Raw genomic sequence first — 11,421 nt, 5'->3', positions numbered from 1 at the left:
CAGCGGAAAAAATTGACCAACTTAACATAAGCTCCTTGCCATAACCGAATTAAAGAAAAAGGATAAACCAGTCGACAACAGAAAGTTTATCTGCCACTCTTTCTCTTTAATGCTGTTTTATATGGAAATGCCGTTGCCAAGTTGCTTCTTCCGTATCTTTCAATTTGCGTTTAATATTGAATCACCATGCTTGAGCTGAAAGGCTCTCCAAGACCAAACTACTCGACATTTTTAAACGCTGTCCTTTATCTGATTTTCTCACTCTAGGAAAAATTCTAAACAAGAACAAAGGGTTCAAGATCAGAGTGCTAATCTGAGAGCATTTGATAAGAAAATTGTATGCCTTAATCTTGGTAGAAAATCTGAACCAGACATACTTGAACAACCCAATTGGTCTCCTCAATTTTACCTGGAAACTAGTAGGGAGTTCCACCTTGTCTTCTACTTCTTGTATTTTTTATTTTTTGGTCAAACACATGCCCTCCTTGAATATGGTTCACTAGTTTTCTATTTGACTTCATTCTCAAATTTCAATGCTGATTCATCACATCAGGATTGGGAATTCGATTCCTATCCTTTGATGACCACTAGAGAAAAAGCAGTTGGCTTACTCCCTTTGAACTGTATACAGTTTTTGAACGTCACTTTGGTGTATGAAGTTTTCCTTTGAAAGTTTCTAATTCAAATCTATTTGCCTAAAACCTATTTTAAAATGGTCACCCGGCCTCCACCACCATCCCCAGAGATGAAATCATTTGACCAAGACATATTTTTGAGGTCAACTGAGAATTAATGACCCTTTGGTACGCCAAGAGGGCCTTCTAATTCTGTTGTTATAGATAATGTTGTCTGCAAAATCCAACGTCGCAGCAGCTCATGTTAAGGCAAGGCAATCTGCTTTGGAATATATCCCTTGCCTTGGTCAAATATTGAAGTAAAAGAATCTAATAAACGGATGATTAGTTTTGCCATAACCTTTAATGGATCATGTGATAAAGCCAATTTACACCAATGAGAATAATTCGTGTTAATCCATTGCGATGAGAAAAGATGGAAGAAATGCACGTCTACAGGCGTACTGTCGCATGCTTCCATATAAATTTATGTTATGTCTTCTCTTTCTTAGATCTAGCAATAGGAAATATTTTGTTTGGGAGAAATAGGATGTCTTGTGGTTTTTGGGTGAGGATCTCCTGGTTGGGGTTTATCTTTGTTATAAGATTTTTCTGGATTCTGTAAGGGATACGAGGAGTGGTGTGGGGCGAAACAGGGTATTTGTTTTGAACAAGCTGTGTGTGCAATGTAATGGGATGATGATGTCTGAGATTGGTACTGGGAGGAAACTTCTCTGCTGATTTTGAGGGGAGAACATTTTCATCTATCCGTTGATAATATATATATATATATATATATATATATATATATATATATATATTGTATGGACAAAAAATACAACTAAGTGAAAGCACATGGCTATGGTAACATTTATATTTACTGTCATATATAGATGGCATGGGTTAGTATATAATTAACTTTTTCTAAATTCATACAAGTCATCAAGTTATTTATTCTTTCGAAGTGGTTGCTTTAAATCTAGCAACTGTTGTATAGTATCCAACGTGATCACCAGCCTCACGACTATGTTTCAAAGGCCAACATCAATATCCTGTGGGATCATCAGTGTGCTCTCAGGTTGTCAGTTGCATTTGGTACTCAAGTCCATAAAATAAAAGTATTTCATTTCACAAGAATTTCGGTTAGCTTACATTGTTCTTGAGCTACATTTTATTATTATTAGTTTTAGTTTATTATGGGTATAAAGATTGCTCGATTGATGCCTCCGAAATTGAGTAACTTAATGAGTGTTGCAGCGTTTTTTGAGCAAAGTACAAGTGGGCATTTGGACACTGGTAGGAACTACGGACTGGTTTTTTACTCCCTTTATTGGGCTATGAGTTTGGTTCATGACCTCTCGAGATCCAAGAAGGTATGAATCTAGTTCAGTGGGCTGGATAAATGAAGGCTCTTGTTGGACGTGAAACATCGTTAAGGACACTTTTAACGGTAATGGGAGATTCCATTTTAGCGGTTTGGTGGGAAGTCGATACTATATTTTCCCTTGTTTATCATGGCCCAAAATAGAGTATAAAATAGTCTTTTTCTTTTATTGCAAAATGAGTAAGATAGAAACATGTAAGGTTCCTAGGATACATTTATGGAGACTAAGACATATGGAGAGAAGAAAAAAAGAACTATAACGAGGATAAATTAAATACCTAACTGAGAGAGAGATGGTGGTTCTTAATTGTTTTGCGCTGAAATGAAAGGGACTTTACATAAGCATTTTGGAGACGGTGCATTGTTCTGGCTTTGCTTGTTTAACCGGTTGCAATGGGGCTGGCCTTCTTTTGTAAGAAATCATGAAGCATTGAGAGGAAATATTTTGTGAAAAGAATACTTGTTTTCATTAAGATAAAAAATGAACATCACGGTATAGGGTATTTATACATAGGAAGTAAAGACAGAAAAGTAAAGCTGTTACAAAATGGGGGAAACAAGCAAATTAAAAAAAAAAAAATCGAACAACCAACTAACTTTTCACCAAGGTAAAATAGTTAAGTAAAAATAAAACAAAATTAAGTTACTCAACACATGCTTCTTTTTATTGGAAGTCATGTGAACTTCACGTGTTCATTTCTTTTTACTCGGTTTCATAAACAAAGTCTTTGTTTTTGACTTCTTGATACTGCATCTACTATCTTCATTTTAGATTGATACTTCCCCTCAAGATGAATGTTCATGGCGATGCATGAATGTCATGAATATTCATCTTGTGTAATAAACGATGATATTGTGTTCGCTGTGATGCCTTTGTCAACAAATATGCAATTTGTAATTTAGTAGGAATATACACTAATTCAACCAGTCCATCAAGTACCTTTTCCTTGATAAAATGGCAGTTTATCTTTATATGTTTTGTGTGTTTATGGAACACTGGATTGCGACATATATGAATTGTAGATTGATTATCACAATAAAGTTTGATGGTTATGCTCTGTTTAATGCCTAAATCAGATAACAGATATTTTAGCCACATGATTTCACAATAAACAATAGCCATTGACTTAAACTCAGCCTCTATTGAATTGCAAGCAACTACTAATTGCTTTTTGGATTTCCAACTGACCAATGAATACCCCAAAAATACACAATATCTTGTAATTGATTTCTTTATATATCAACACAACCTGCCCAATCACTGTCTAAGTAGGCTGATATGCTTAAATTTGAGTCTGCCTTCATGAGTATCCCTTGTCTTGGAGCTGACTCAACATACTTCAATACTCTATAAGCTGCAGACATATGTTCTTGCTTTGGTTTTCCATAAACTGAGATAAACTTGAACAGCATAGGAAATATCAAGTCTCGTAAATGTTAAGTATAAGAATTTGCCTACCAGCTACTTATACCTTGTAGGATTAGCAACCTCAATTCTATCAATATCCTTGATGAGCTTATGGCTATAATCTATGGGAGTAGTAACTAGTTTAGTTCCAAGCAATCCATATTCATCTAAAAGATCTAGTGTATAGTTTTTTTGACCAATAGAAATGCCTTTTGGACCCCTAGCAATCTCGAATCTTAGGAAATACTTCACTGTTCCTAAGTCTCTTAGCTTGAATTGTGAACTCAGATATTTCTTTTCTTGATTTGTTAATTGAGCATTAATGCTAGCAATTACTATGTCATCAACATATACTAATAGAGCAATGAAATCCCTTTGGATTGATGTCATGGTGAATAAAGAATAATCTGCATATGATTGAGTGAATCCATACTTGAGTAAGGAATCTATAAATTTTGTGTTTTATTGTATTGAGGCCTTGTTTCAATCCATAAAAAGACTTATGCAGCTTACACTCCATTTTAGAACCAGGTGGTACTCCCCATTAACAGACTAACCTTGAGGAAGGTCCATATAAACTACCTCATCAAGATCACCATTTAAGAATGCATTGCTGATATCTAACTATGACAAAATCAACCTTTTAATAGCTACAGTTGCCATAAAAACTTTAATAGTGGTTTGTTTAGTAATAGGGCTAAATGTCTCTTGATAATAAAACCCCTCTACTTGATTATACCCTTTAGCTACCAGCCTTGCTTTATATCTTTCCATAGTGCCATTTGCATTGATTTTAACCTTGAACATCAACTTACATCCAACTGCATGAGAATTTGAAGGTAAAGGGACAGTTCTCCATGTAGCATTATCCTCCAAAGCTTTGAGTTCACATTGCATTGCATCTTTTGAGTAAGAGTACTTAATAGTCTGATTATATGTTTTAGGTTCATATATTTAAGATAAAGTGGTAGTAAAGGCCTTATGTGCATAAGACAATTGATGACATGATAAAATTTTGGTTATGGGGTGAGATGTGACATGATAAGAAGTAGAAGGTAAATCAATGTGATAAGTTTCAAAGTATTTTGGAACATGTCGAGGTCTACAACTCTTCCTAGGTAATGAAATAATGTCAGTAATAAGATTAATTGGTGCAGAAACAGAACTTGCAAGACTATGTTCAAGAATAGATTCAATTGAATTTTGAGATATGTCAATGAATTTTGATGGAGAACTAGTTTCAGGTGATGGAATAGGTGTACATGAAGATGTTTCAGAAGAAGAATGAAGGTTTGGTGTAAAATTCACAACGTTAGGAGCTGAAATATCAAAATTAAAATCATGCACACCAAGTGTTTGTGGAAATGAATGATGATCAATGGTATTTTCTAATGTTTGGAAAGGAAATATATGCTCATGGAAAACTATATTCCTAGATATAAGAAACTTATTTGCACTAATATCATACACGTTATACACTTTAATACCACTTGGATACCCTACAAAGACACATTTAATAGTTTTTTTTTATCAAATTTCCTTTTGTTTTATGTTTAAGTGGATACAAAGCATAGGACCCAAACACTTTTAAATGATCATAGCTGGGAGGCTTTGAAAAAAGCAATTCATAAGATGATTTATCATTTAGGAACTTAGTTGATATCTTATTGATAATATGAGTTACAATAAGGATTGTTTCTCCCCAAAAACATATAGGTAAAGATGATTGAAACATTAAAGCTCTGGCAACTACAAGTAAGTATTGATGCTTTCTCTCAACAACCCCATTTTGTTGAGAAGCTTTTACACAAGACAATTGATGAACAATACCATGTTTTTCATAAAACTCAATAAGATTAAATTCTCCTTCATGTTCTATTCTAAAATGTTTAACAAATGTTGAAAATTGATTTTTTGCATATTTCAAAATGATGGTAAAATTGATGATACAACTGACTTATTTCTTATAAAGAAAATCCTTGTAAGTCTTGAAAAATTATCCCCCAAAGTAAGAAAATATCATTGACCTTTGATGGTTGGAATAGCATAAGGTCCTCGTACATCAGAATGAACAATTTCAATTGGAAAAGTTGTATTTTTGATATGAACAAGAAATGGTAACTTTTTTTTATTTTACAGAAAGGCAGATTTCACAAACTAATCCTTTGAACATTCAATATTTGGACGTTGTTCGTGGATGACATTTATTCTATTCAAACATATATGACCTAATCTAAAATGCCACAAATTGAATTGTTTGTACAGTGCCTTGCAAGAATTGACATAAAACTTTAAAGGAAAGTTTACAAGTTTGTCAAAACTGAATTTGAAAGATATTGCTTATCTTGAAAGTCTTGCAAGAAATACAAAGCTGATGAGACTCTAGTAACTCTGGTCACCTTCCATTAGTGGAGATCCTATATAACACACAATTTATTAGTGAAAATGACATAAGCTTTTTGACTAGAAGTGAGTTTAATCATTAAAAAAGGTTAAAGTGAAATGAGGGTACACACAAGACATTATCCAAGGTTAACAAGGAAGTCAATCTAATTGTTCCTATGTGTGTCACAATAGCTTTGTCATTATTAGGTAAATGAATAAAACAATTATTTATTGGTCTTGTAGAACTAAAGTTGGTTAAAAAGCATGCTATGTGATTAGTGCACCAATATCTATTATCCAAGAATTTTGTTTAACCATGCATTGCTTAACTTCCTTATATTTACGTGGAAGGTTATTTGAAGTGCTAAAACAAGGTAGGCCATATATGATACCTGCAAAGGCTGAATTTACTCAAGAAGGCTTTGTTGGCTAAGAATTTAATGAACCTTTAAAGTAATCTTCACTGTTTATGCCACTCTCACAGAGAAGTGTCATCAACTTCTAAACTTGATACTTAATAAGTAATATTTGAAACATCGAATTTGAACCAATAACTTTTTTATCTTTATCAATTCCTGTAATTGAATTATTTTTAGTAGAAACACTGTTCACCATTGATTTTCCTTTCTTGAAGTTTCCTTTTCCCTTTATGAATTTGAAATCTTTAGGGAACCCTATTAATCTGTAACATTTTTCCTTAACATGGCCTTTCTTTTCACAATAATTACAAATCAATTTGACTTTAGCTTTCTTCTTATTATCCATAGTAGTCATCATAGTAGATGATTCTATAATAGGATTGACTGGATCAGCAGACTTCTCTGAGATTCTTCCATCAAATTCACGTTATAGGCTTTGTCAAGATTAGGAATTGGCTCCATTGAAATAATATGAGACTTCAAAGCAAAATATGACTCATTGAGTCGATTTATGTAATGACCTCGATTCTGATCATTATCGACATCCAAGACTTGCGAGTAAACCCGCCAAATCCCGAACAAGCCTTACTAGAAATACCCATTAGTTCACTATATACGATCACCATTCCATATTAGTGATTAAACCATATACTTTCGTATCATAACTTGAACCATACTTATAATAATCAATTCAATCTTTAAAACATATAATCATAAGTATATACAATGAAGTCTAAAATCTCCAATTTAGTACTTATACCAAGGCCACTATCCATTTACAATTAAATAAACAAAGTGCTACGACTTGACCTTTAGCAGCAAAGTGACTTGGAATGAAATGCTATGAGATGCCTTTACCTATATGAGATGGACCATAAGTGCCGATGATTGCACGCTAGACCGATCACTATCTGCAAAAGGGAATAAGGGGGTGAGTCTCACAGACTCAGTGATCATTGGCTTCGTGAGCAAGGAGTACATGGGAAACAAGCAATAAGCAGCTCATTTGAATGATAAAACTAGAATATAAAATGCTAATCTTATAAACCAAATCACAATAAGGATATTTGTGCCTTGTAAAAATAATATCGTAAAATCATAATACAATGCTTTCTTTGGCAAAACAGTGTCGAAAATAAGTGTAACAGAAAGAGTTTCAATCACCAAAAATATCATTTGCCATCAAAATATGAAATACAGTATAAAGGTGTGCACGCTCTTAAAATGTGTGGCATGTAAAGAAATCAAAGTGTACAGCCACCTAAATCAACTCATGTTTGTCAAGTAAGCACTGAGAGCTTTTATTTAATCAATGGGAGCTGCAGAGAAAATCTTAACTCTCCATCATGCAAAAGAGTATGCGTTGAAAACTCACAAGGCTCTCGAGTAGGAAAGTATAATCTCAACACGTGAACCAAATTCCATGTAATAACAATCTGGGAGTCTCACTCCACCGGATTCCCATAGCCATGGTAGTCTCCACGATGTTGGCTGATATCGAAGAATCAAGCGGTCACAACCGTGTATATCACTGGTGGCCTAGCTATGTATATATATCATAGGCCGTGGCCCTTGCCATGCTTAACCGCCCGTTAGTGACCCAAAGGTCCTCTAGCTAGAGCTCACTTGTGTACGAGGGTCACACTTAACCGAAGTGACAGCTGACCTACTCTCGACGCACTTGGTTTGTTAAAATCATTTTCAAAAAAATCAAATCAAGGTTTCCAAGTCTTTTGCTTAAAACCATTTGAAAACAAGGTTCAACAACCTTTCGAATTTCTTTTCACATAAAAGGGCATGGTATATTCTCTTATACAAAGATCAAACTAAAACCGGGTCTCGAATATTTTGCATATAAATCATTCAACAAATGCATTTAACTATGCATATCACACAAAAATACAAGGCATATATTTTTTTAATGCAAAACAGTATAAAAGGCTTGTTTCCCGGTTCTTAAAACACTTTACGTATATAGCTCATCTATAGATATATCCAAAACAATTTTCAAACAACTTGCATCCACAATTTTGTACGAGTTCTACCAGCTCATGCTTTCTATAGTAACAGTGTATAAATCATTATAAATCCATTTAGAAATTGCCTATCGAGGCTAACAGTTCATGCTTTCAACAATTGCATTTATTGAAATCCGGCAACGTTTATAAAACGTATAGCATTATATAGCTATGGAAATTTTGAAATAGGCACCCCCTACTCACGTTACAATAGCGGGACGCTTCGTCGCTATTGATTCGGGTGTGTATCTTGCTATTTCCACTTACCGGTCACTCGATGCTTCACTCGGCGCGCCACCACGACAAACTTTTCTACTTATATACTTCTTAGCAACAATCCAAATTCAATAATCTTAGTGTTTATCAGTCCCATTTTCCTCCTTATTCAAACATTACCATCATGTTAATAACTCATACTATGCTAAAATCACCACTTTTCCTCACTTAACCTTGCATATTCATATACATCTTAACACATTTTTACCAAAGTTGCCTTTATCCTTTGCTTGCGCAATTCTTTAAATTATAATTACTGACAACTTATTGATAACTCTAACACATATATTAATCTTTTCTAAGGATATTTATCAAGTCCAACCATCATTTCCACAACAATAACAATAACCTAGCATATGGCAGCGACTATGAATTTACTTTCATTAAACATTTTCTAAGTCTACATGTACTACCATTCTCATTTACATGTTGCCACCAAGCATAACATTAATATTCATTCATACGCACCAACATCTATAACCTTTTAAGCCTTTCCTAACAACACATATCCACACATTTTATTTTTTTAAGCTTCTAATTAATATAATTGCTTTCCAACCAAACCTATGACATCACAATAACATTACATATTGCACACAATCATTCTCACAATATTAAACTAATCATAGGCTTTAAATTGTAGCATTAAGCTTACCACTTGGTTTTAGCTTGGATTTCACCTAACAAAATTCACAAATTTCCTCACACCCATAGCCACCATAGCTGCCACAAATATACTTACAAATTTACCAACTCATTTCCAAAAATTACGCAAGCTAAAATCAAAATCCTACCTTATGTAGCTTGAATCTTGAGACCCACTTGATATTTCTTCAATTACTCATGAATCATTCACTACCCAAGCCTTCCACTTTTCTCTCCTTTATTTCCTTAGCCGATTCTCTCTATTTTTCTTTTCAAATGCATGGTGGTAAAGTGAAAATGGCGTGGGAGCATGAAAGGGAAGAAGAAAATATCTTTTAGGTGGATAAGAACCGGTCATGGGAGAAAAAGATAAGAGTCAAAGCTTTCTTTGGAAGCTTTGAACAAACTAATGGCACAATTACTATTTTACCCTCCAAAGTTTTTCCTGTTTTAATTAAGTCCTACCATAATCTTTTTGTCACAGCCCAATTTTTGAGCCATGACCGGCACAAGGGCCCAATGGGCTCAGCCCACAAAGCCTAAGCAAGCCTACTTACATGATCTTATACATTAATCCATATTCCTTTACAATCCGAAATTCGTAATACTTAATTATAATTCCTTTGAAAACAATTCATAAAACCCAGTCATGCATTCATAATGGCTTCATCAACCATTATATACATATATAGAATAACAAATGAACCTTAATGTTTCACATCAAATATCCATATACACATAATTAGACTTCGACCGTCAGCGGAGTGACTCTGGACACGATTGATAACACTTAAAGGCAAGTTAAACCTACTGAGCAACATATAGGGAGGAGCACCTCGTCCTAGGATCCAACCACCTTTAACTCAGGAAACCTAAAAGATGAATTTTTAAAAACATGAGTACAAACTCAGTGAGTGAACATAGGAAGGGAACAAGCAACGTTAAGGAAGGTTTTTTTTTTTATAAAAAAATCATGATGCATTTAAGTTCAAAACAATACAGTTTAGCTTAACCCTTATTAAAAACCCTCATTTCAAATCTTGATCTTTTAATCACTTAATAACGAAAGACTCATGAACAACAAAGAAGTTCAGAAGTGAAAGCTTTTGTAAACTTCAAGTAAGTCAAACATAATAGATTGACTCTCATAGCAGCAAAAGGCATTTTTTTCTACATCGAGATTCTAGCCGTATAAAATCCAAGGGGTATTCACTGCCATTGGGAAAATCCACTCACGCCACGTTGCAAATTAAATTGAACACATTGACAATACTCAAGTTATCAACAGTGAATGCGATCACATTTTAAATCAAAACATATCTATATAGTAATCATGTATATATATAAGCACATACACCTCCATCACATCACCTAGCTCATATGCATCATTACCGGCATGTGCACTGCCCATTCTGCACATGCACGGTAGTAATTATCGCAACATCATCATTCAATCGGCATGTGCATTGCCCACTCCGCACATGCACAGTAGTAATTATCGCAACATCATCATTCAATCAGCATGTGCACTGCCCACTTCGCACATGCACGGTTGTAACTATCGAAACCTCATCATTCAATCGGCATGTGCATTGCCCACTCCGCACATGCACGGTTACATCCATTATACAAAATTACTTTGCTTAATAATACACATCATATATCTTTACATACATATCGGCATCATATAGAGGTATATAGTTTCATTACAATCATGTTCCACATCACAAAGACATTTCACTAAAAGCTTGTTCCCATGTATTTTGTAGAAAAAGACAATTTAAACAGTTCAAGTAATTCAATCGAATATATGTATATCTACCCAAAGCATTTTAGTGCAAGTTCACTCACCTTATGATAGCGGGATGTTACATCGCTATTAGCTTAAAGGTGTATTTAGCTATTTCTACTTGTCGGTTGCTCGTTATTCCCTCCGGCACGCCACCATAGTATTCTAACTTTACTTTAACACGTCTTAGTAATAATCCAAACTCAATATATTTAGTGCATCAATCCCACCTCTATTTCTCACCCTATCATGAAATCATATTCAATTAACTCACATTTTAAGGCATTTTTACTAAAATTACTTATATCTGTTGCTTATGTAATTCCTTCAATTATAACATCGACAACTTATTTATAATGTCCCGTACCTACTTCAACCTTTTAATTAACTTCTGCCCAAATCCATCTTATTTTTCCACAGTATTAACTATATTTACGATAACCACAGTCATTTCGAATCTACCCAATTATTTTTCAATTTCAA

At 34.1% G+C, this 11,421-nt stretch overlaps 1 long non-coding RNA gene across 2 annotated transcripts; it reads right to left on the bottom strand.

The window, feature by feature from the left end:
• LOC108660592 lies at positions 6,873–9,506 on the bottom strand. 2 transcript variants are annotated; one of them, XR_001926384.1, is made up of 3 exons: positions 9,299–9,506; positions 9,160–9,227; positions 6,873–7,121 (listed from the first exon to the last, which is right to left on the bottom strand). It is a non-coding gene; the product is annotated as an uncharacterized LOC108660592 (long non-coding RNA). The 2 variants fall into 2 exon arrangements; XR_001926383.1 differs by lacking the exon at positions 9,160–9,227 and having other exon boundaries at positions 9,299–9,505.

Source organism: Theobroma cacao, chromosome 2, assembly GCF_000208745.1.
Source record: "Theobroma cacao cultivar B97-61/B2 chromosome 2, Criollo_cocoa_genome_V2, whole genome shotgun sequence".
Taxonomy (NCBI): domain Eukaryota; kingdom Viridiplantae; phylum Streptophyta; class Magnoliopsida; order Malvales; family Malvaceae; genus Theobroma; species Theobroma cacao.
Note: the sequence above shows the minus strand (reverse complement) of the source record. Positions and strands in the feature narration are given on the sequence as shown.